At 38.2% G+C, this 24,201-nt stretch overlaps 1 protein-coding gene and 1 long non-coding RNA gene across 5 annotated transcripts in view; one reads left to right on the top strand and one right to left on the bottom strand.

The window, feature by feature from the left end:
- Positions 1–24,201, bottom strand: part of FUT10 (fucosyltransferase 10) — a 284,562-nt gene that overhangs the window by 71,470 nt on the left and 188,891 nt on the right. For 2 of the 4 annotated variants that reach the window (XR_014239084.1, XR_014239085.1), the window contains exon 7: positions 10,538–10,622. The exons of the other annotated variants lie outside the window; for them this stretch is intronic. The gene's annotated coding sequence lies outside the window, so the exon portion shown is untranslated. Of the gene's footprint in view, positions 1–10,537; positions 10,623–24,201 lie in introns of those variants that run through there. 4 annotated transcript variants of the gene reach the window in all.
- LOC309619691 overlaps positions 10,622–24,201 on the top strand; it is a 92,355-nt gene continuing 78,775 nt past the window's right edge. The window contains exon 1 of the long non-coding RNA XR_014239163.1: positions 10,622–12,628. This is a non-coding gene — a long non-coding RNA (uncharacterized lncRNA). The remainder of the gene's footprint in view (positions 12,629–24,201) is intronic.

Here is a 24,201-nt window from a genome sequence, read left to right as displayed (position 1 = left end):
AAAATACATCTGCTTAGCTTCATGGCCTCTCAGCCCTTAACCTCTTATGAAGAGACATATGCTTTGGTGGGAAAAAGTAGTGCAGAATATCAGACTCACTCTTCTGCGTTTTTCTTCACTCGGGGATCTTGGGTCACCAAATCCTTGTAATCTCTCAGCTCCAATGTCCCCTCTGCTCCATGAGGCCGAGGAAAGTTCTAATTAGCTTCTTTGCCTTTTACCTCCTAACTCCCTGATGAGCTGCTGAGCTTTTTACATCATGCAGTTTATGAATCAACACATAAGAGGAATAATGACTTAAAATTTTGTCCTTGCCTCAGTAAATTATCTTCTCTCTGAGATCTCAGTCAAGCAAGTCATGGATGCATTGACAGCTCTCAGATGCCTCTGAGTTGATTTTCTTCTGTGTTTTATCCAGGTTTTCTAGTCGTTCTCTGAAGAAGGTTGTTTGGATATAAACTATTTCATCATAGCCAGAAGCAGAAGTCCAAGACAGTGAAAAGGAGTTGTAGTCTAGCTATACATTGAAGGTCAAAACAAAGGACTTGCTCTTTCACATAAACTGAAGTATGAGAGGTAAATTAAGGGCTATATGAAGGCCGTTGGCCTCAGCTACTGGAAGGGCTGAGTTGTAATTTATGGATATGCGAAAAGCACATGAGAAGAAGGCTTGTCAGGGGAGTATCAGGAGTAAATTTTGTGATGGCTGCTAAAAAAATAAAGAGAAGATTCCAGAAGGCATTTTGGTATATGACTCTGGAGTTCAGAGAAGAGGTACAGTGTGGGGATATAAATCTAGAAATCGTGAGCATATGGATGGCATTTAAAACCAAGAGAGTAGGTGAGGTCACCAAATGTATGAGTATAGATAGAAAAGAAAAAAAGATGTAAAGAGTAAGTCTGGGGAACACTAACATTTATGTAAATGTCAAGGAGATGAAGAGAGACCAGCAAAGGAAAGTAAGAACTTAAAACAAGAGACTAAAGAAAACCCAGGTGAGTGAGATGTCCTGGAATCCAACTGGAGCAGCTATTCCAAGGAAACCATAGTAAATCATGTGTCAAGTACTACTGAAGGACAAAATAAGACTGAAAAACAACCACTGGGTAAGCAACATGGAGTCCTTAGTGATATTTATGAGAGTCATTTTAGGGAAGGGGTGTAAAAGTCTGATTGCAATGAGTTCAAGATACAATGGGAGGAGAATTTTTTCCCAAGTAAGTTACATCAGGGAATTAGTTCTTGCTGTTTATCTTATTGGAGTTTCCAGAAAAATATCTCATCTAAAATTCATCTGATTTCCTAGAACAGATGGACATGATTCATGTAATCTCATCAATGATTCTTTTTTTTTAAAAATTTTTATTGGAGTATAGTTGACGTACAATGTTGTGTTAGTTTCAGGTGTACAGCGAAGTGAACCAGTTTCATATATATATATATATATATATATATCTCCATTCTTTTTCAGATTCTTTTCCCATATAGGTTATTACAGAATGTTGAGTAGAGTTCCCTGTGCTATACAGTAGGTCCTTGTTGTTTATCTATTTTATATACAGTAGTGTGTATCTGTTACTCAGCCATAAAAAAGAATGAAATAATGCCATTTGCGGCAACATAGATGAACCTAGAGGTTATCTTACTAAGTGAAGTAAGTCAGACAGACAAAGACAAATATCAGTATTACATAACTCATCACTGATTCTTTAAGCATACCTCCTTTAATGCTATCTTCAGGATCTGTTCATGGCTGAAGATCTGTTTTGCCCTAAAATAGTTAATAATCAAATGTCTGATGTAAAGATTCCATATGGTCTCCACACCCCCCAAACTATTATCTGGGCCCTTAGGCAACATTGTGCAGTGATGAAAAGAAAGGAACTTCTAGAACATGTACTACAATAAATACTTGCCCCGGGAGGCTCCTTAACAGTTACTTCTGCTTTCCCAATTCTGGACTTGTAATATTTCCATGGACTATTCCAGCCAAAATTCAAAGATATCCCTGCAATAAGACTAGCACACCCTGAGGAAACACACACACACACACACACACACACACACACACACACACACACACAACTTCTAGTGGTCACTTCTCAAACTATAATATTCACCCTAAACAAACTTCAGAGCTCAGGCCCACACAAAAGGAGCTCTTGTGAACCTTGGAAAGAGAGGGGTATCCTTGAACCTAACACTCTGGCAGATGGATCATACTTTTCCTTTCCTCCTCTAGACAATATTTATTTTCTCAAAAATACTGAATTAGGGGTGGCAAACTCATTGATTTATTTTCATGCCCACCCTTCTTCAGATATCTCTCTTGAAATCCCAGAGGACTCCACCACTGAAAGAACCTCCCAGACCACCACCAGCATTATCCTCCTTGTAAACATCTGACTCAGTATCTTGAATCCCTTCCGGGTTAGAGGTCATGCTGGAGATCGGAGTAAGAAATTGCGTTCATTCCGTCTCTAACAACAAAGATGCCGCTTTAAGTGATTACTCTCCATTCTCACAATGTATGGTGTTGTGTATTATTCAGGATATGCTGCCTGCTGGAAAAAACACCCCCAAAATCGCAGTGACTGAACATGATCAAGGTATTTTCTTGCTGATATAAATTCCAAGGTAAACATTCCTCGCCAGGTGATTCTCCAAGCAGCACCTCAGGAACCAGGCTACTTCCATCCTGTGGCTTCAAGGTAGCCCTGACAGACAAAAGGAGGGGATGAGGGGTTGCACAAAGTGTTCTGTGGCCAGTCCTGGAAGTGGCATGCATCACTTCTACAACATACAACTGACCAACAGTGGCCTGCACTATTTTAATCTAACTTCAAGAGAAATAAGGAAATGCAATCTTTTTTGTGCTCAGGAAGAGAGATACAATTGCTGAGCATCTAGTCATTCTCTGCCAGACTTCCTCTGGCCACCAAATTCTCAGCTCACTCTTGCTCTTACATACAAAGCACACTCACCCTCTCACCAACGAAGGCCCCAAAGTCACACCCAATCACTACATCTAGGTGAGTTTGGATCTCCAGGTGATGCACAGTTCTTCCAATAGGGCTATTTATGGATCCTTGTGTTCTGATGGTCTATGAATTAAAAGATAAGTTATCTGCCCACCACCACACACACAGCCAGTACACAATGGTGTAACAGAGCCAAGATAACAGTAATAAACAGCCCCATTTACAAAGGGAACACGTGGAAAAGCCTAGAAGTCAATGGTCTACAGCAATACTGAAGTCATTCTGGGTAGAAAATGTGAAGGATTCCAAAATGGTGATAGGAAAAGTTGTTTGATAAGGTTTTTCTGGTGTTCTCCGAGAGGAATACCACTGTCCATCCTTCTTTGTGGCCCTGCTTCTTTCCTCTGTGACCTTCACCGTGTCCGCTATCCTCTTTGGCCACATGTGAAGTGGGAGAGAGGGGGCATGTCTTTGGGAATGCTGGAAATTAGCCTCCCTCATGCTTACAGAAGTGTGGAGTCCCAGTGGTTGTTTGAAGTCTAAAGCGGTCAAAACAGGTTTGTTTGTTTTTAATTTGTTTAGGGTGTGACTTATTTGGAAATAAAAATTCCTCAAAAACTTAATAGGCTTCTTCTTTTTCCATTACACATATTTTCTTTGCCCTAAACAGCACCTTTTCCGATCACCGTTTTTGTCTTGTATGGAAACCCAATCTCTTATTCCTCAAGAGATAAAGTCCTTGAAATATTTCAGAAACAAAAAACCCCAAAAAACTTAATAGGCTTCAGACCAATTTGCTTCCCAGCAGTTGTAAGTGCCAGAAACCACATTCAAAGATCTTCCCTAGACATAATTCCCAAATACGTTTTATCTCTCTGCTTCTTTGCCACCATAAGAATCTCTCTCAATTTAATGATAGCTACTTGAGGCTATAACTTTTAAGGAGAATACCCTGTCCTTAAACTGATCTTTTTTTGTGAATCACTTTATTCACCTGAAAAGATTTACTGGATTGCTAGTGCTTAAAGTTGTTTTTTTTTTTAATTTCATTTTTCACGGTTTAGAGTCTACAAACAGCTGACTTTTCAACTCTGCAAAACTGAATTTCCAGACTCTCTCTATTCCCTTTCATTTATGCTTGCAAACTAGCCATCTATTTTTCAAGCATTTTCTTGGCCAAACGCAGCCAATAAAAACCACACTCCACAAGAGTTATATTTCTCAATTCTTCACCTGGAGTTCAATTTCAATAGGCACGTGTTACCTTCCAAGTGTTCACAGGAAAATGTTTTACCAAATGTCTTGCCACTGCATAACAAGGTTACCATTTTTCCAGCTGCCAGTTTCAGTTTCTTTACTGACCACAGCCAATCACTAAGCTAATAACATAGATTTCATATTTTTGTTATGAAAGGACTCCACTTCAACATATAAATATTTGTACTTGAATAGGCTAACTGCTGTAGCAGACAATCCAAAATCTTACTGGCTTAATGCAATTAAAAAATTTTTTTTAATTCAAGTTCAGTGCAAATATTCCTGGTTTGGTGGTTCTCTTGCAAGTTGTGCCTTAGTAACACAAGTGCTTCTATCTTATGGCTTTGCCATTTTACAAATTCAAGGTAATCCTGGAATAATCCAGTCCTCAGATGGGGTAAGAGAGAGGAGTGTAACTCAGAGGATTTATGACCATGCCTAAAAGTTATATACATAAATTCTGTACACATTTCTTTTTCCAGCCCCAGCCTAACAGCAAAGAAAGCTTGGAAGTAAAGTCTACCCATGTTCCCAGGAAGAGGAGCTAGAACTGGTGAGCGTCTAGCTAGCTTTGGAGTAAATGCAGCTAGAACCACAGATTATCCTAATATTGGAAAGTAAAAATTACCCAATTCTAAAATATGCAACAGAGACATATAGAAAACCCAACCTGAATCCTGAAAATGTACTGATTTTATTTTATTTTATCATTTAAAAAAAATTTTTTGGCCACACCACACAGCTTATAGGATCTTGGTTCCCCAACCAAGGATTGAACCTGGGCCATGGCACTGAAAACACTGAGTCCTAACCACTGGACTGCCAGGGAATTAATTCCCTGTACCTCATTCATATATTAGCTAAAATGCATTGAGAATTTACTATTTCTCAGGCATTCTTCCAACTGTTTTATAATTATTAAATCATTAGTCTTTAAGATAAGTCTATGAGGTGGATGCTATTATAATGCCCATTGTATAGATGAGGAAACTGAGGCACAAATGGATTGGGAAACTTACCCAAAGTCTCACAGGTTGTAAGTGGGAGGAACAGAATTTGATCCCAGGCAGTCTGGTTCTAGAGCACAGACTCACCCATTACACTGCTTGGCCCTTTCTGATTTATTCACGAACTTCTCAGTTTAATACACTATTACTGAATACACTACACACTGAAGTCCTTCAGGCATAATACACTATTGCCTAAGGGCATATTCTCTCTTCCCCTCCTCCACCCAGGATGCCATTCCCAGTCTTGTTTGTACACTTGTCCCTACTGATTCTGTAGGACCTACTCATAATGTATACTTGTACCATCTTATAACTGTGTTAGTGGAAATTTTGGGAACAGAGATCATCATCCACTCTATAGATTGATAAGAGAAGAGGACAAAGGGCAAATTCAAGAATCTGCACATACATTTAGAGGGTAGTAAGAAGAAAAAGCCAGTCCACGCTTGACATTTGCCAGGTCTGGGGCAAAAGTCCAAACAAAGGCCCACAGTCTATACGTCTAAGACTTAAAAGTTATACACAGAATGAACACAGTGTTAAATAAAATACATTGATTCTCCTACCTTGAAAAATATATTATCATAACATTCTGGAATGCTAGATTGAACTTAGAATTCGTGGACTGGAAATTCCATGCCAGAATGTGGTGCCTGGGGAGAAGCTGGCCCCGGATGCTCCAACTCCCTTCTTTTCCCACCCTGGATCCATCTTATACCACAAGGGGCCTCTGAGGCATATAGGTGGATATTTGGGCTTTGACCACATCATTCCAGCAAATAGCCCCTCCTAGGTCCTCCATCAAGAGAATGACTCAGGGAAAGGCCAGGCTAGAAGCCAGCTTGTGCTGTCCAAATAGGAAACTCCTGGGTTCTGATTATCAAGAATATGGTCTAGATGGAAAGAGAACACAGGTTTTGGGTGGGGATATCCTTTTTGCCCCACAGAATCCTCACACTGTAGGGAAGGGCACTGCCACAGAAGGGCCAGAGCAGGACTACTCTCTGCAGAGTAGGACTGAAATCCTTGATTTTGTCTCTGACCATGAAGGAGTGACAGGGGTTGAATTTATTCTCCGGCCTCCAGCAGGACACTTGGATTACAAATAATGTTAAAGGAAGTCCTTCAGGCATAAGAAAAATACCAGTTGATGATTTAAACTACACAAGGAATGAAGAATGCCAGAAATGATAGATATGTGGGGAAATATAAAATATATTTTTCTCATTTTTAATCCTTTGAAATGTAATTGACTAGCTAAAGATATACCATGAAAACACTAATCTACAAAAAGCTGGAGTGGCTATATTAATATCAGAAAAAGATTTCAAAGCAAAAATATATTGTCAGGAATAAAGAGAAACATTTCATAATAATAAAGGCACGTATTATACATACAGAGGACATAACAATCCTAAACTTTTATGTACCATTATTAATAACAGAGCTTCAAAATACATAAAACAAAATTGGTAGGACTAAAAGGGGAAACAAACAAATCCACAGTAATAGAACTGTAAAGAGAAATAAAATCATAATTATATTAGCAGATCACAACATTTCTCTATTAGCAATTGATGGACAAGTAGATGAAAAATCAGCAAGAATATAAAACACCTGAATTATCACTTCAACCAACTTTACCTAATTGACATTTATGAAACACTCCACAAAGCGTCAGAATACCCATTCTTTTCCAGTGAACATGGAACGTTCACCAAAATAAACCATATTCTAGATCACAAAACAAGCCTCAAAAAATTTAAAGGGGGACTTCCTTGGTGGCGCAGTGGTTGAGATCTGCCTGCTAATGTGGGGGACACGGGTTCGAGCCCTGGTCTGGGAAGATCCCACATGCCGCGGAGCAACTAGGCCCATGAGCCACAACTGCTGAGCCTGTGCATCTGGAGCCTGTGCTCCACAACATGAGAGGCCACGATAGTGAGAGGCCCGTGCACTGCGATGAAGAGTGGCCCCCACTTGCCACAGCTAGAGGAAGCCCTCACACAGAAACGAAGACCCAACACAGCACCCCTCCCAAAAAATAAATAAATAATAATTTAAAAAAAATTTTTTAAGGGATTAAAACACACAAAAGTATCTTCTCTGACCATAACCAAGTTAAACTAAAGATCTCTAACAAAAAGATATCTGGAAAATCCCCTAAATAATGCAGAAATCAAATAACACACCTCTAAATAACACATCAAGGAAAAAAAATCACAAGAGAAATTCAAATTTAAACTGAATGAAAATGCAAAAATGTATGAGATGCAGCTAAAGCAACATTTAGAGGATTTTTAACATTAAATGGTTATATTAGAAAAGGATGGGTCAAATCAACAATTTAAGATTCCACTTTGAAAAACTAGACAAGATAGATCAATGGAACAGAAGAGAGGCCAGAAATAGATCCACATATTTTTGGTCAATTGTTTTTTCACAAAGCTACCCAAGTAATTCAATTCAGAAAGAACAGGCTTTTCATCTGATGTAGCTGGAACTATTGGATATCCATACATTAAAAAAAAAAAAAATTAACCTTGATTCTGAACTCTCACTCTATATACAACTTAATTTAAAATGAATCATAGACTTAAATATTGGACCTAAAACTCTAAAACTTCTAGAAGAAAATGTAGGAAAATACCTTGTATCTAGAATACTTAAAAACTCTTACAAATCAACAAAACAAAGAGAACAGCCCAACTTAAGAAATGAGCAAAAGATTTAAACAGACATATCACAGAAGAAAGACAAATATGCACATGAAAGGGTGCTTGGCTTCATTAGCCATCAGGGAAAGGCAAATTAAAAACCAGAAAGAGTTGCCACTACACATCCACTAGCACGGCTTAAATTTTTAAAAGACTAAGTGCTGGCAACAGTGTGGAGCTATGGGGACTTCCCTGGTGGTCCAGTGGTTAAGGCTCTGTGCTCCCAATGCAGGGGGCATGGGTTCAATCCCTGGTCAGGGAACCAAGATCCCACATGACAAAAAAAAAAAAAACCAAGAAAAAGAAAGGGAGTTAAAGAATGTGGAGCTATGTCTTGTTTATGGTTTCCTTTGCTGTGCAAAATCTTTTAAGTTTAATTAAGTCCCATTTTTTAATTTTTGTTTTTATTTCCATTACTCTAGGAAGTGGGTCAAAAAAGATCTCGTTGTGGTTTATGTCAAAGAGTGTTTTTCCTATGTTTTCCGCTAAGAGTTTTATAGTGTCTGGTCTTACATTTAAGTCTTTAATCCATTTGGAGTTTATTTTTGTGTATGGTGTTAGGGAGTGTTCTAATTTCATTCTTTTACATGTAGCTGTCCAGTTTTCCCAGCACCATTTACTGAAGAGGCTGTCTTTTCTCCATTGTATGTTCTTATCTCCTTTGTCATAAATTAGGTACCCATATGTGCGTGGGTTTATCTCTGAGCATTCTGTACCATTGATCAGAGTGAAATAAGTCAGAAAGAGAAAAACAAATACCATATGTTAACGCATACATAAGGAATCTAAAAAAAAAAAAAATGGTACTGATGAACCTAGTTGCATGGCAGGAATAAAGATGTAGACACAGAGAATGGACTTGAAGACACAGGGTGGGAGGGGGAAGCTGGGGCAAAGTGAGAGTAGCATCGACATATATACACTACCAAATGTAAAATACTTGGATGGTGGGAAGCAGCTGCGTAGCACAGCGAGATCGGCTCGGTGCTTTGCAATGACCTAGACAGGTGGGGTAGGGAGGATGGGAGGGAGGCTCAAGGAGGGAATATGGGGACATATGTATGCATCTGGCTGATTCACTTTGTTGTACAACAGAAACTAACACAGTATTGTGAAGCAATTATACTCCAATAAAAATTATTAAAAAAAAAAAAAGAATGTGGAGGTATGGAAACTGTCATAGATTGCTCAGGAATGCAAAAGGGTGTAACCACTTTGGAAAACGGTTTGGCATTTTCTTATAAAGTTAAACATCTACTTACCATAAGATCCAAATATCTCACTTTGAGATATTTACTCCATAGAAAATTATTTTTAATTTTTACTGGAATATAGTTGATTTATTGTACAATGTTGTGTAGTGTCAGGTGTACAGCAAAGCGAATCAGTTATACTCTATTTTTTAGATTCTTTTCCATATAGGTTATTACAGAGTACTGAGTAGAGTGCCCTGTGCTACACAGTAAGTTCTTATTAGTTATCTATTTTATATATAGTAGTGTGTATATGTCAATCCCAGTCTCCCAATTCATCCCTCCCCTCCCTTATCCCCAGGTAAACCCCATAGAAACTAAGACGTATGTCCACACAAGGACTTGTATTCAAATGTTTATAGCAGTTTTATTCCTAACAGCTCAAAACTAGAAACAACACAAATGTCCGTTGCCTGGTGTTTGCATAATAATCGTATACTTCTCAGCTATAAAAAAGAACAAATTACTGCTATGGAACAACATGCATGAATCTCAAAACTGTGATGCTACGTGAAAGAATCCAGACACCAAAGACTAAATACTGTAGTTTCCATTTATACACAATTTTAGAGAAGACAAAACTATAATGACAGAAAGATTAACTGTTGCCAAAGACCAAGAATAGGGGGAGAAGATTGATTCGAAGAGGCAGGAGGCATTTTGGGGTGAGGGAAATGTTTATGATTATGGTGGAAGTTATAGGACTCTACATATCTGTCAAAACTTAAATAGTTAACTACATTCGTAGCATGTGATATCTAAAGCATACAAGAGAACGTATAAAGATAATATAGTTAATACATATTGAGATATAAATAAAATGAACACTAGTGAAACTGCCACTTGAGATCTAGAGTGTTACAGATATTGTTTCTCCTTATGCCAACAGATTGTTTTTTTAACAAAAAATGAATAACTACCTAATCTTATTATAGTTAAAAAATGATAATCAATGAAAGTTATTGTACCTGTATTACATCTCAACATAACTGATTTTGTTAATGTGAAGGTGAAACCTGGAGCAAGGACCCCTCTTGACTGAGTCTAAGGGCAGTAAAGAAAACAGAAACTAGTAAAAGAAACTAAAAATGTACAATTTGTAAGGTGGATAGAGACCCCGATCATTGTGTTAACAGGAGCCTAGGAGTACCAACCGCTGCCACACATCAACAACAGCTAACAATGAGGGTTTCTGTTGGCTTTTTTTATGAGATGGTCAGTCATTGGGGGCCACAAGAGGAGACCAAGGAGTGATTCAGGAAAACAAATTTATTGTACTCACAGGTCCTAGAAACAGGAGACATAGCACAGCACCCAGTGCCGCTTGGAGAAACACCAGGGGAGTCAGGAGGCAGAAGACAGGAAGCAGGGGGGCACTTAGACCATGGCCTTTATTGGGGTTTCTGCAGGAGAGACAAAGCAGGGCAAGTAAACAGTTTAGGGCTGGCTGGTTTGAATCATTTCAGCGAGCTCTGGGCTACAGGGATGGTCTCTAGTTGCCTGGTACCTGGCCTTAGGATCAAGGCAAAGGAATATCATCTCCTGGGGTGCAGGGGCCAGATAGAGGAAGCCAGGCTCCGGATTTGCTTAGTTTGCATAACAAGGCCATGCTCCCAGCTGAGCCCTAGCTTGCCTCTAGGAATTGGTTAGCCCAGGGAGAAGTGGTCTCTCCCCAGCCAGAAAGGAATATTTTTAAGATGTTAAAACAGCATAACATGCAGGAGGAAAAAAAAAAAAAAAAAAAAAAAAAAAATATATATATATATATATATTACACATATATAATATATAATACATATATAATACAAACAATGCCATTTCCTATGTGCCATGAACACTTCTGAATTTCTTGAATTAACTCTTTTAATCTGGTTAACAACCCTGCTAGTGAGTCAAACATAGTCAGCACTGAATGTTGCATGCCAGGTGAGGACCAGAGTGGACGATGCATTTGTGCTAATGCCCGTGCTTAATTATTAGTAGGTTGAAGTTGAAGCCAGATTGTTTCTGGTTAAGATATGAAGGAGCAAAAACAAAGAATGTAGGCAGGTCCCTCCAGACGTTGGCTGTGAAGAAAACAAATGTTACAGAGTTACAGTCAAAGGAAGATTTGGTTTTTTAGGTTCTGAGATTGTTAACATGTTATATAATAAGGGAAAGGATCTGGGAAAGATAAAGATATTGAAAATATAAATGGTTTGGGGGATACTTGATGAAAAAGGAGAACTTGAGTGAATTACTTTACCTCTTGGAGCCTTGCCTATTTCTTAATCTGTAAAAATAGTCATCATAATCCCAACTGCCAAAATTTTGGTGAGGATTAAATGAAAGAAGATATAGCACATTTCGCACATATTCTGGCATAAAGTATTGCTCAATAAATGACCATTTTATTCCTTCCACCTTCTTTTTCTTTTAATATCACAACACAACTTGCTCTATGATGTGCAAACCAGCTGCAAAATGTAAACTTGCTATAATTCCATCTTTTCAGGTTTTTTATGAATGCTTTTAAAAATACCAGGGGCAAGGGGAGCTGGAGAACTTTCAAATAAGTCATTGAGAACCTGATAGATGTCAATGGCTGTATCCAAATGTTGAATAGGAAACGAAGCATAGGAATAAATGTGATACTTTTTGGAAATGAAGACAAAGCGCGAAGGAAAACTGAAATAAGAGAACACATTAACCCCAAGAAAAAAATTTATTGAGTTTGTTATTGGAACAGAGTAACTGGTACTTTTATCTCAGACGATTGTTGCATTAAACTAAACAGACCAAAATGTTGTAAGCATCCTGATTACCTTCCTTAAGTGGCATTAGCAATGTAAATCAGAGCAGGTGAACTGTGTGAGATTAACTGCCTATAAAAATGGGGGTAAGAGTGAATATGGGATTTTTATTTTTAAAAGTTAAACTACAATAATAGCCCCAGGGACATATAAAGGCAGCCAGGAAATGTCAAAGATAAAAATGTTAATTAGAACATTTGGTTTCTTCTTAAAGCAGGCTGTGGTGTTGTCCTTTCTCTGACATTTGGAAACCTGAAATTCTTCTTCACCAGTTCACCCTGGACTAACATACAGCTTCATTAAAAAAAAAAAATCAGTGAATGTGGGCTTCCGTGGTGGCGCAGTGGTTGAGAATCTGCCTGCCAATGCAGGGGACACGGGTTCGAGCCCTGGTCTGGGAAGATCCCACATGCCACGGAGCAACTGGGCCCGTGAGCCACAACTACTGAGCCTGCGCGTCTGGAGCCTGTGCTCCGCAACAAGAGAGGCCGCGACAGTGAGAGGCCCGCGCACCGCGATGAAGAGTGGCCCCCGCTCGCCGCAACTGGAGAAAGCCCTCGCACAGAAACGAAGACCCAACACAGCCAAAAAAAGTAAAAATAAATTAAAAAAAAAAAGTCCCTACAAGATTTTTAAAAAAATCAGTGAATGTGATATTTATTTTTTAAGAGTTCAAAGATTGTGCCCTCACTGGGGGTAGGTATCATGGAGTCAAGCTCTGTATTTCACCCAAAGGTAAAATCTGTAAAAAAATATTTGCTTAAAATACCCTGGAGAATATTTTGTATCCCTTAGAGTAATAAGCAGGGAGGCACTTTATTGCTGTCTCTATTCTCTGTATTAGCATTTATGTAAGAAAGGGAGCTAGAGTTGCTAGAATGAAAATGTGCTCCAGTGAAGCACAGAGAGGGCACACGTCAGAGAACGTGGGTCTGGACATGAATCCCGTGCATCAACAAGACTTACATGCTCCTCGCACACAGGAAGCACGTGTACTCACATACACACATGTGTACGTTTATGTATAGTGTGTGCATGAGAGTCTTTTGAAGATCTAGTTAAAATACAGATTCCAGCTCCACCCAACTCAGCCCCCAACTCTAGTCAACTGTATTAATAGGTCTAGTGTTGACCCCAGAGTATGCATTTTGAACTATCACTCCCATGTGATTTTAATGCAGGGGTTCTGACGACCTTACTTATAAAAGCACAGTTATAGGGCCATTTTTAAGTTACTCACAATGAGGAAAAGAGTGATACTGATTTAATTAGTACCTTTATCTAAGCTGCTCTTCCCTTAAGCAGAGTAAGGTAAGTGATCTGATTTCTGAGCCTCTGAGTTCCTTGAAGTAACAAAGACATTCTGTCATCATCTGGATAGGTTCTTTCTTTATAGAAGTAATGCATTGATTTAAATGCACATTCAGACAAAAATAATACATGCGTAATTTGGCCCATCCTATTTCTAGTGTGCTAGAAAGGTAAAGCTGTTGGAGACAACCCCACAAAGAAAGGCTTTGGGGTCTACCTTCCTTGACCTCTTTCATCTCTAGTGACCTTTGTCTCCACTCTACATTATTATTCCACTCTCATGACCACAACCTACACAGTTTAGCTTCGCCCAGAACAACAGAAATGGAAATCTTTCCATCAAGAATTCCCCCCAGTGACCACAAAGCTCTGTCCGTCCATGTGGGGCTCCTCTGAGACCTTTGTTCCTTGTCCCATCTCCCTTTGCCTCATTAGAGTCCTGTCTTTAACTTCTCTTGTTCATTTTGGAATTCATCATCTCAACAATTTTGTTGGGACTAAACGCAATTCCTTTCTGCATTATCTTTCTAGCTTTCATACCTGACAAAACACAAACCCTAGATCAGTCCAGCTGACCATTTTCTCGGTGCTCACACTGGGATACTGGACTCAGAGATAAGTGAAAAACACGGCAGACGATTGCCACTATAAATTCATAATTTATAAACCTCATCTCAGTTCTCAAACTTCTCAGAAATCCCTCTTTATCTTACTCATACACAATTTCCCATTCTCCATGCTACGTATTTCCAATCTTTGCCACTCTCTTCAAACTTCTTGACCCCTCATTCTCAAGGGAAAATGCACCCCCTATTTCATTCATAGAGAAAACAGAACACACCAGACAAGAACCACTGAACTTTCTATCTCCAGACAACACATGTGCCGACACCTGCTCCTGTTATAACAGATGAAACATCTCTTTTTCCGTCCCCAGAGAATCCTACCATGGTGCTTTCCATCCTTTTTTCTTCTCTTGTTGCTCAAAGTATCATCTGTGAAATACCAGCATCATTATCACCTAGGCACGGAAGGCTTGACAAGGTACAGAAGCCTCAGTCCAAACCTTCAAAATCAGAATCTCTAGATTTAGCATCAAAGAACTGTGCATTTTTAAAGTTTTCTAGGTGATGTTTGTTCTCCCTCAAGTATGACAGTGACTGACCTCTAGCCTCATCAGAGACCTACAGCATTTACTTCCCCTCATCCCTGGGTCTTCAATACCTTCCAACAGTATTTTAACTTGCATAATTCTCTCATCAATATTGACTGTCTGTCCCCCCACCCACTTAGACTTTTTATTTTTCTTTGCTGATTCACAGATTTCCTGAGACAGTTGCTACTTACTTTCTACACTTTCTAAACTGGCATTCCCTTTTCAGTCAACTGTCCCTACCATCACCACTCCCACCTACTTGACTGACAGTGGTAGTCACTAACTCATGGCTGAACCATGGCTGAACCCAGGAGGCATGTTTCTGTCCTCATCTTACTTGACCTGTTGACAGCATCTGCCTCAGCCGACCTCCTTCCCTAGCCTTCTCTGACACTCTGCAAGCTGCTCCTTCTCTGTCATAGCTCACTCTTATTCTCTGCCCACTTCTTAGAGTGCTCTACAGACTTCTCTAGGATTTCTTCTCTTTTAATTGACATATATGTTCCTGGGGAAGTACCATCTGCTTCCATGCCCGTTTTTTTTTTTTGTTTGTTTTTTGGCCATGCTGCGGGATCTTAGTTCCCCAACCAGGGATTGAACCCGGACCATGGCAGTGAAAGTGCTGAATGCTAACCACTGGACTGCCAGGGAATTCCCTCCATGCCGTTAAATATCATATATAATCTGATGAACACCAAATCGATTCTGGAAGCCAGATTTCTCTCTCAAGCTGCATTTCCACCATGTCCCTCCCACTCCCACACATTCCCCAAGCCTGTTTCTGTTCTCTGTTCTCTACCTGAATCATCCCTGAGCATCACCTGTGACTCCTGCTCCTCCTCCACCTCCACATCTGATTAATCATCAAGTCCTATTTATTCTATCTCCTAAGTCTCTGCCAAATCTGTTCATTCATTTCTCTACATCGCCCCTGTTCTTCCCTCCCTTTCCTTTCCTGAATATTCAGTACCAAAACCATGAGGTGGGACCAAGGAAGGCAGGCATCAACATCGATGTGGGAGTGACAGGGAGCTGCAGTGGCCCAGGGTATCAGAGCCAGAGTGGGATGAGAACAGCAGGGAGTGCTAGAATGGAAAGGGAGAAAACTAGATTGAACCCTGTTGTGTTGGACTAGGAATTGGAGGTTCAGGTGTGAATTTAAGATTTTTAATATAGATGTATAGATAGACATAAATAGAGATAGAGATATATAGAGGTATATAAATAAATAAATATAGATGTAATATATACACCTACAGGCATATGTATATGTATATCCCTTAACACTGTTGACTGAGACAGCCTGCGAGGCTGATGTATATGGTTGTATTGGGTTAATGTTGGAAAGTGTCCTTGTTTGTAGGAAATACACCCTAAAGTGTACAAAGATGGTGGAACATTAGATAGGTAACTTATTCTCAAGTAATTCAGGGGAGGAAAAAAATCTTTGTACTGTATTTGGAAATTTTCTGAAAGTTTGAGATTGTTTTGAGATGAAACAATAAATAAAAACAACAATGAGATATCGCTACACACTTATTAGAATGGCTAAAATCCAAACGACATGTATTTTTTTAAAACCTAGCTTCTTTCTATCAGTAATTACAAGATCCCACAGACAGAAAATCAGTAAGTATACAGTTCAACTGAATAGCATATCAATCAACTGAATCTAATTGACATTTTTAGAATACTTCATCTAACAACAGTAGAATACACATTCTTCTCAGGGTCACATGGAACATCCACCAAAGTAGACCACATTCCTGGCCGCAAAATATGCCTTAACAATTTTGAAAGAGTAGAAATCATACAAATTATGTTCTCAGACCATATTGGGATTAATTTAGAAATCAGTAACAGAAAGGTGGCTGGAAAATCCCCAAATATTTGGAAATTAAACAACACAATTTTAAATAACACATGGGTCAAAGAAAAAGTTTCAAGAGAAACTTTAAAATATTTTGAACTAACTGAAAATCAAATTAAAACATCAAAGCTTGTGGAATGTAGCAAGAGCCGTACTTAGAAGGAAATTAAAGCATATATTAGAAAAGAAGACAGATCTAAACTTAGTAATCTAAGCTTCTACTTTGGGAAACTAGAAAAAGAAAGCAAATTAAATTCAAATTAAACAGAATTAAAGAAAGAATAAAAATGGAGCAAAAATCAATAAAATTGAAAATAGGAAATTAATAGAGGACATCAGTAAAACCAAAAGCTTTTCTTGAAAAGATCAATAAAATCGATGAACCTCTAGCTAGGCTAACTAAGAATAAAAAATAGAAGACACAAATTACTATTATCACAAATGAAAGAATACTGATTCCATGGACATTAAAAGGATAATAAAAGGGAAAAAAGAATAATAAAGTATTATACACAACTCTATTCCCACAAATTTGATAACCAAGATGAAATAGGCCAAGCTCTTGAAAGGTACAGTGTACCAGAACTCATATAAGGAGAAATAGATACACTCAATAGGCCTATATCTATTAGAGAAATTGAATCAATAATTAATAATCTCCCAAAGCAGAACACACCAGGCCCAGGTGGTCACACTGTTGAATTCTACCAAACACTTAAAGGAGAAATTAATACCAATTCTTGGCAACATGTTCCAGAAAATGGAAGCAGAAAGAATACTTCCTAATCAATTTTATGAGGCTGACATTGTTCTAATAGCAAAACCAGACAAAGAAGTTACAGAGAAAGAAAATTACAGACCAATATCTCTCATTAACATGGATGCAAAAATCCTCAAGAAAGTATTAGCAATTGAATACAAAACTGTGTAAAAAGATCATACACCATGACCAAATAAGATTTATCCCAGGTACACATTCAAAAATCAACTAATGTAATCCATCAATCAGGCTAAAGAAGAAAAATCATATGATGGTATCAGTAGATACAGAAAAAATTCTCTATCTCATTTGATAAAATCTAACACTCATTCATGATAAAAAAAACTTTCAGCAAACTATGAATAGAGGAGAATTTTCTCAACTTGATAGGAAAAATTTATAAAAACACTATAGCTAACATCTACTTAACGGTTAACATTACAAAAGTGAACTGCTTTCCTATATAACAGTAATGAACAACTGGAATTTGAAATTAAAAACACAACACCATTTACATTAGCACCCTCCAAAAGTAAAACATTTAGGCATAAATCTAACAAAATATATATAATTCTATATGAAGATAACTATAAAACTCTGATGAAGGATTCACAGAAGATCTAAGTGAATGAAGAGATATTCCATGTTCATGAACAGGAAAATTCAATATTCTTAAGATGTCAGTTCCTCTCAGCCCGATCTATAGATTTAATGAAATTTCAATCAAAATCCCAATGAGTTATTTTGTGGAGATTAACAAATTGACTCTAAAGTTTGCATGGGAAGGTAATAGACCCAGAATAGCCAACACAATATTGAAGGAGAAGAGCAAAGTCAGAGGATGACATTATCTAACTTACTATAAAGCTACAATAATCAAGACAGTATGATATTGGTGAAAGAACAGGTAAAAAGATCAGTGAAACAGAATAGAGAGCACAGAAATAGGCCCACACAAATATAGTCAACTGATCTTTGACCAAAAAAGCAAATGCAATTCAATGGAGAAAGGATGGTTCTTTGAACAAATAGTGCTGGTACAACAAATAGTGCTGTCCAGTGCTGGAACAACAGGACATCCATATGCAAGAAAATGAATCTAAACAAGACCTTACATCTTTCACAAAAATATCAATATTAACTAAAAGTGGATCATAGACCTAAATGTAAAACACAAAACTATGCAACTCCTGCAAGACAACAAAGAAGAAAATCTAGATGACTTTGGGTTTGGTGATGACTTTTTAGATACAGCAAAAACATTATCTATTAAGGAAAAAATTGATAAGCTGGACTTCTTTAAAATTAAAATGTGCTCCACAAAAGGCACTGTTGAGAGAATGAAAGTATAATCCACAGTCTGGGAGAAAATTTTCGTAAAGCATATATCTAATGAAGTACTAGAATCTAAAATAAAAAGAACTTTAAAAACTCAACAGTAAGAAAACACCCAATTTAAAACTGGGCAAAATATCTGAAAAGATACCTCACCAAAGAAGATATACAGATGGCAAATAAGCATATGAAAAGATGTTCAACACCATATGTCATTAGAGAATCGCAAATTGATATGATGAGATACCACTACACATCTAGTAAAATGGCTAAAATCCAAAACACTGATAACACCAAATGCTGGCAAGGATTTGGAGCAACTGGAACTCTCATTCATTACTGGTGGGAAAGCAAACTGGTACAGCCACTTTGGAAGACCGTTTACTAGATTCTTAGAAGGCTAAACACAGCCTTACCATATGACCTGGCAATTCTGCTCCTAGGTATTTATCCAAGTGAGTTGAAAACATAGTCACACAAAACTTGCACATGAATGTTTATAGTAGCTTTGATCATAATTGCCAAAAATTGAAAGCAACCAAGATGTCCTTCAATAGGTGAATGTATAAACAAACAGTGGTACATCCGTACAATGGAATATTACTCAGTGATGTAAAAAAAAAAAAAAAAGAGTGATCAAGCCACAAAAAGACATGAGGGAACCTTGCTAAGTGAAAGAAGCCAGCTCGAAAAAAATGTACGTAATGTAATGTAGTATGTAATGTATGATGCCAACTATATTACATACTGGAAAGTCGAAACTGTAGGACAGTGCAAAGATCATTGGTTGCCAGGGATTTCAGGTAGGGAGCAAGGGATAACTAGGTGGAGCACAGCGAATTTTTAGGGCAGTGAAACTATTCTGTAGGATAGTGTAATGGTAAATAGATGACATTATGCATTTGTCAAAACCTATAGACCTGTACCAGACAAAGAGTAAGCCCTAATGGGAACTATGGACCTTAGGTAATAATCATTTGTCAGTAATGATGTATCAGTTTTAACAAACGTACCACACTCATGGCAAGATGTTAGTAGTAGGAGAAACTGTGTGCACAGGCACAGGGGGAGGAGTTAGTATGTGGACCTCTGCATAATTTTTCTGTAAACTTAGAACTGCTCTAAGAAGTAAAGTCTATTAAAAATGATAAATACATAAGATAAAAAATAAAGTCTACTAAAAAAATCTATCCACTTTTCTGCACTGCAATTTTTTTAAATTTATTTTTTATTTTTTTTAATTTTTTTTGCACTGCAGTTTTTATACTTTTGTTCAAGCTACATCCATCGTTTGTCCCTGTGCTATTATAACCTCCCACCCACCTTCAAATTTCCCCTCTCTGGTCCATAGTCCACTCTGCAGCAAGAGTGATATTTTTAAAATATAAAAATAGTCGTGCTCTCTCTAACTGTAAATACTTCCATTGTTCGCCATTGCCTTCAGAATACAATTCTGAATCCTTCACGTGGATCATCCAGCCCTCAAGGGCTGGTCCCTGCCGTCTCCTCTAGACTCTTCCCCACAAATCCTGCCCCACCGTCAGACGCCAGCTCTGCCGAGCTTCTTGCCATTTCTCCAGTGTGCTGTCTTCTCTCCTCTGTACTGTTTTCCCTCCCCCACTATCCTTCACTCAGATGAAACCTATTCCTCCTCTGGTCTCATCTTAAACATCTTTTCCCCTAGGAAACAGTCCCAGTTTGGTTGAAAAGGGACCCTAATAACCTTCAAGTTTAAAAACAGAATTTTATGGATTTTCAATTTACACATCTGATAACTCACCTTATTATATTTTAGGAAGAGCCTGAGAAATGCCTCCCAGCCTAGTCTGTGGCTTTAAGGGATGGAACAAAAGCATCTGAGGGAAAAAAAATGAAAAAAACAAAAGAAAACAGAACAACTAAACCCCACTCAGCCATAAGTGTGTCATTGGCTTTCCAAGTACAAATGTATCTGGGCTGGATAGCAGCCTGAACCACACTGAGGACTCCCAGACCCTGATCCCATGTCACAACCAAAACAAAGTTAAAGTGACCCCTGGGAAAGTTGACAGGTCATCACAGCTGTTCTGGTGTGGATGCAGGCAGATTCCCCGAGGTGATAGTGACTGTTACTATAGGAATAGCTCTTGCGTATTAAAGAGGTATTAAAAAATAGTCCAGCTGTTCATGAAGAGTCACTTGGGCCGGGGAGGGAGAGGTGAAGGGTCAAAGCCAAGGTTAAGGTTTGAACTGAGAACATGCTCGCCCCTCAAGGGTCTAAGAAAGGAGGAGAGGCGAACACTTTATGAACGCTAGAGTCCAAAGGATAAATATGCATTCCTCCTTTTTCAAACAAAATTTAATGAAGAGGCAAGCATCTCTGCTAAAGGTGGTTGTAATTGCATCCATCATCTATAAGCAGCTGAGCCTGTTTATGTCAAAGATCATAGATGGCAGACTCAGATTTTTTTTTAATTTTTTAACATCTTTATTGGAGCATAATTGCTTTACAATGGTGTGTTAGTTTCTGCTTTATAACAAAGTGAATCAGTTATACATATACATATGTTCCCATATCTCTTCCCTCTTGCATCTCCCTCCCTATCCCACCCCTCTAGGTGGTCACAAAGCACCGAGCTGATCTCCCTGTGCTATGCGGCTGCTTCCCACTAGTTATCTATTTTATGTTTGGTAGTGTATATATGTCCATGCCACTCTCTCACTTTGTCCCAGCTTACCCTTCCCCCTCCCCTTATCCTCAAGTCCATTCTCTAGTAGGTCTGCGTCTTTATTCCCATCTTGCCCCTAGGTTCTTCATGACCTTTTTTTTTTTTTTAGATTCCATATATATGTGTTAGCATATGGTATTTGTTTTTCTCTTTCTGACTTACTTCACTCTGTATGACAGACTCTAGGTCCATCCACCTCACTACAAATAACTCAATTTCGTTTTTTATGGTAGAGTAATATTGCATTATATATATGTGCCACATCTTCTTTATCAATTCATCTGTCGATGGACACTTAGGTTGCTTCCATGTCCTGGCTATTGTAAATAGAGCTGCAATGAACATTTTGGTACATGACTCTTTTTGAATTATGGTTTTCTCAGGATATATGCCCAGTAGTGGGATTGCTGGGTCGTATGGTAGTTCTATTTTTAGTTTTTTAAGGAACCTTCATACTGTTCTCCATAGTGGCTCTATCAATTTACATTCCCAGCAACATTGCAAGAGGGTCCCCTTTTCTCCACACCCTCTCCAGCATTTATTGCTTGTAGATTTTTTGATGATGGCCATTCTGACGGGTGTGAGATGATATCTCATTGTAGTTTTGATTTGCATTTCTCTAATGATTAATGATGTTGAGCATTCTTTCATGTGTTTGTTGGCAATCTGTATATCTTCTTTGGAGAAATGTCTATTTAGGTCTTCTGCCCATTTTTGGATTGGGTTGTTTGTTTTTTTGATATTGAGCTGCATGAGCTGCTTGTAAATTTTGGAGTTTAATCTTTTGTCAGTTGCTTCATTTGCAAATATTTTCTCCCATTCTGAGGGTTGTCTTTTTGTCTTGTTTATGGTTTCCTTTGTTGTGCAAAAGCTTTTAAGTTTCATTAGGTCCCATTTGTTTATTTTTGTTTTTATTTCCATTTCTCTAGGAGGTGGGTCAAAAAGGCTCTTGCTGTGATTTATGTCATAGAGTGTTCTGCCTATGTTTTCCTCTAAGAGTTTGATAGTGTCTGGCCTTACATTTAGGTCTTTAATCCATTTTGAGTTTACTTTTGTGTATGGTGTTAGGGAGTGTTCTAATTTCATTCTTTTCCATGTAGCTGTCCAGTTTTCCCAGCACCACTTATTGAAGAGGCTGTCTTTTTTCCACTGTATATTCTTGCCTCCCTTATCAAAGATAAGGTGACCATATGTGCGTGGGTTTATCTCTGGGCTTTCTATCCTGTTCCATTGATCTATATTTCTGTTTCTGTGCCAGTACCATACTGCCTTGATTACTGTAGCTTTGTATTATAGTCTGAAGTCAGGGAGCCTGATTCCTCCAGCTCCGTTTTTCTTTCTCAAGATTGCTTTGGCTATTCGGGGTCTTTTGTGTTTCCATACAAATTGTGAAATATTTTGTTCTAGTTCTGTGAAAAATGCCAGTGGTAGTTTGATAGGGATTGCATTGAATCTGTAGATTGCTTTGGGTAGTAGAGTCATTTTCACAATGTTGATTCTTCCAATCCAAGAACATGGTATATCTCTCCATTTATTTGTATCACCTTTGATTTCTTTCATCAGTGTCTTATAATTTTCTGCATACAGGTCTTTGTCTCCTTAGGTAGGTTTATTCCTAGATATTTTATTCTTTTTGTTGTAGTGGTAAATGGGAGTGTTTTCTTAATTTCACTTTCAGATTTTTCATCATCAGTGTATACGAATGCAAGAGATTTCTGTGCATTAATTTTGTATCCTGCTACTTTACCAAATTCATTGATTAGCTCTAGTAGTTTTCTGGTAGCATCTTTAGGATTCTCTATGTATAGTATCATGTCATCTGCAAACAGTGACAGCTTTACTTCTTCTTTTCCAATTTGGATTCCTTTTATTTCTTTTTCTTCTCTGATTGCTATGGCTAAAGCTTCCAAAAGTATGTTGAATAATAGTGGTGAGAGTGGGCAACCTTGTCTTGTTCCTGATTTTAGTGGAAATGGTTTCAGTTTTTCACCATTGAGGATGATGTTGGCTGTGGGTTTGTAATATATGGCCTTTATTATGTTGAGGAAAGTTCCCTCTATGCCTACTTTCTGGAGGGTTCTTTATCATAAATGGGTGTTGAATTTTGTTGAAAGCTTTCTCTGCATCTATTGAGATGATCATATGGTTTTCCTCCTTCAATTTGTTAATATGGTGTATCACACTGATTGATTTGCATATATTGAAGAATCCTTGCATTCCTGGGATAAACCCCACTTGATCATGGTGTATGATCCTTTTAATGTGCTGTTGGATTCTGTTTGCTAGTATTTTGTTGAGGATTTTTGCATCTATGTTCATCAGTGATATTGGGCCGGCTCAGATTTTAATTCTTTGAAACCCAAGCTGAGAGGCAGAGATCCAGACAAGGGATGCAAAGGGGAAAGTGTAAACTGAAGAATGTCAGGCAATGCAGGCAACAAGAGAAGGTGATAATAGTCCTTCTCCTCAGGCTCCCAAAACACCCAGGGTGGCCTTAAGCTAGGTTGAGTGTGGGAGGGCAGAGGATGCTTAACCACTGAACTCGCTGTATAAGGGACTGCAGCCACCAGTCACTTCTACCTCTGCCTGGACACTTAGTTATCTGCCCTCTGCTTTATCCTCCAATACTATTACTGCAGCTTCCTTGGAGCAGTGGTTCACTCATTCATTTATTCATACATTCATTGTTCATTCAATAAATATTCATTGGGACCAGGCACTGGGGACACAGTGATGAATAGGACAGACATCTTTGTTCTCACTAGGCCTACATTCTGGTTGCGGGGATAGACAATAAATAGACAAATACATATACAAAATAATGTCAGGAAGTGAAAAGTGCTATGAAGGAAAAAACCTAGGATAAAAGAATAGATGGGCTAAAGATGGTGGTTTACATAGAGTGGTCAGAAAGATCTCCGTAGAGGAATATGACTATACGTCATTTTCACATGGTAATTCTATGTTTAATTTTTTGAGGAACTGCCATACCATTTTCCATAGTGGCTACACCATTTTACATGATTGGATTTGTATTTTCAAAGGATCAC

Source organism: Balaenoptera borealis, assembly GCF_965194805.1.
Source record: "Balaenoptera borealis genome assembly, chromosome: 21".
Taxonomy (NCBI): Eukaryota; Metazoa; Chordata; class Mammalia; order Artiodactyla; family Balaenopteridae; genus Balaenoptera; species Balaenoptera borealis.
Note: the sequence above shows the minus strand (reverse complement) of the source record. Positions and strands in the feature narration are given on the sequence as shown.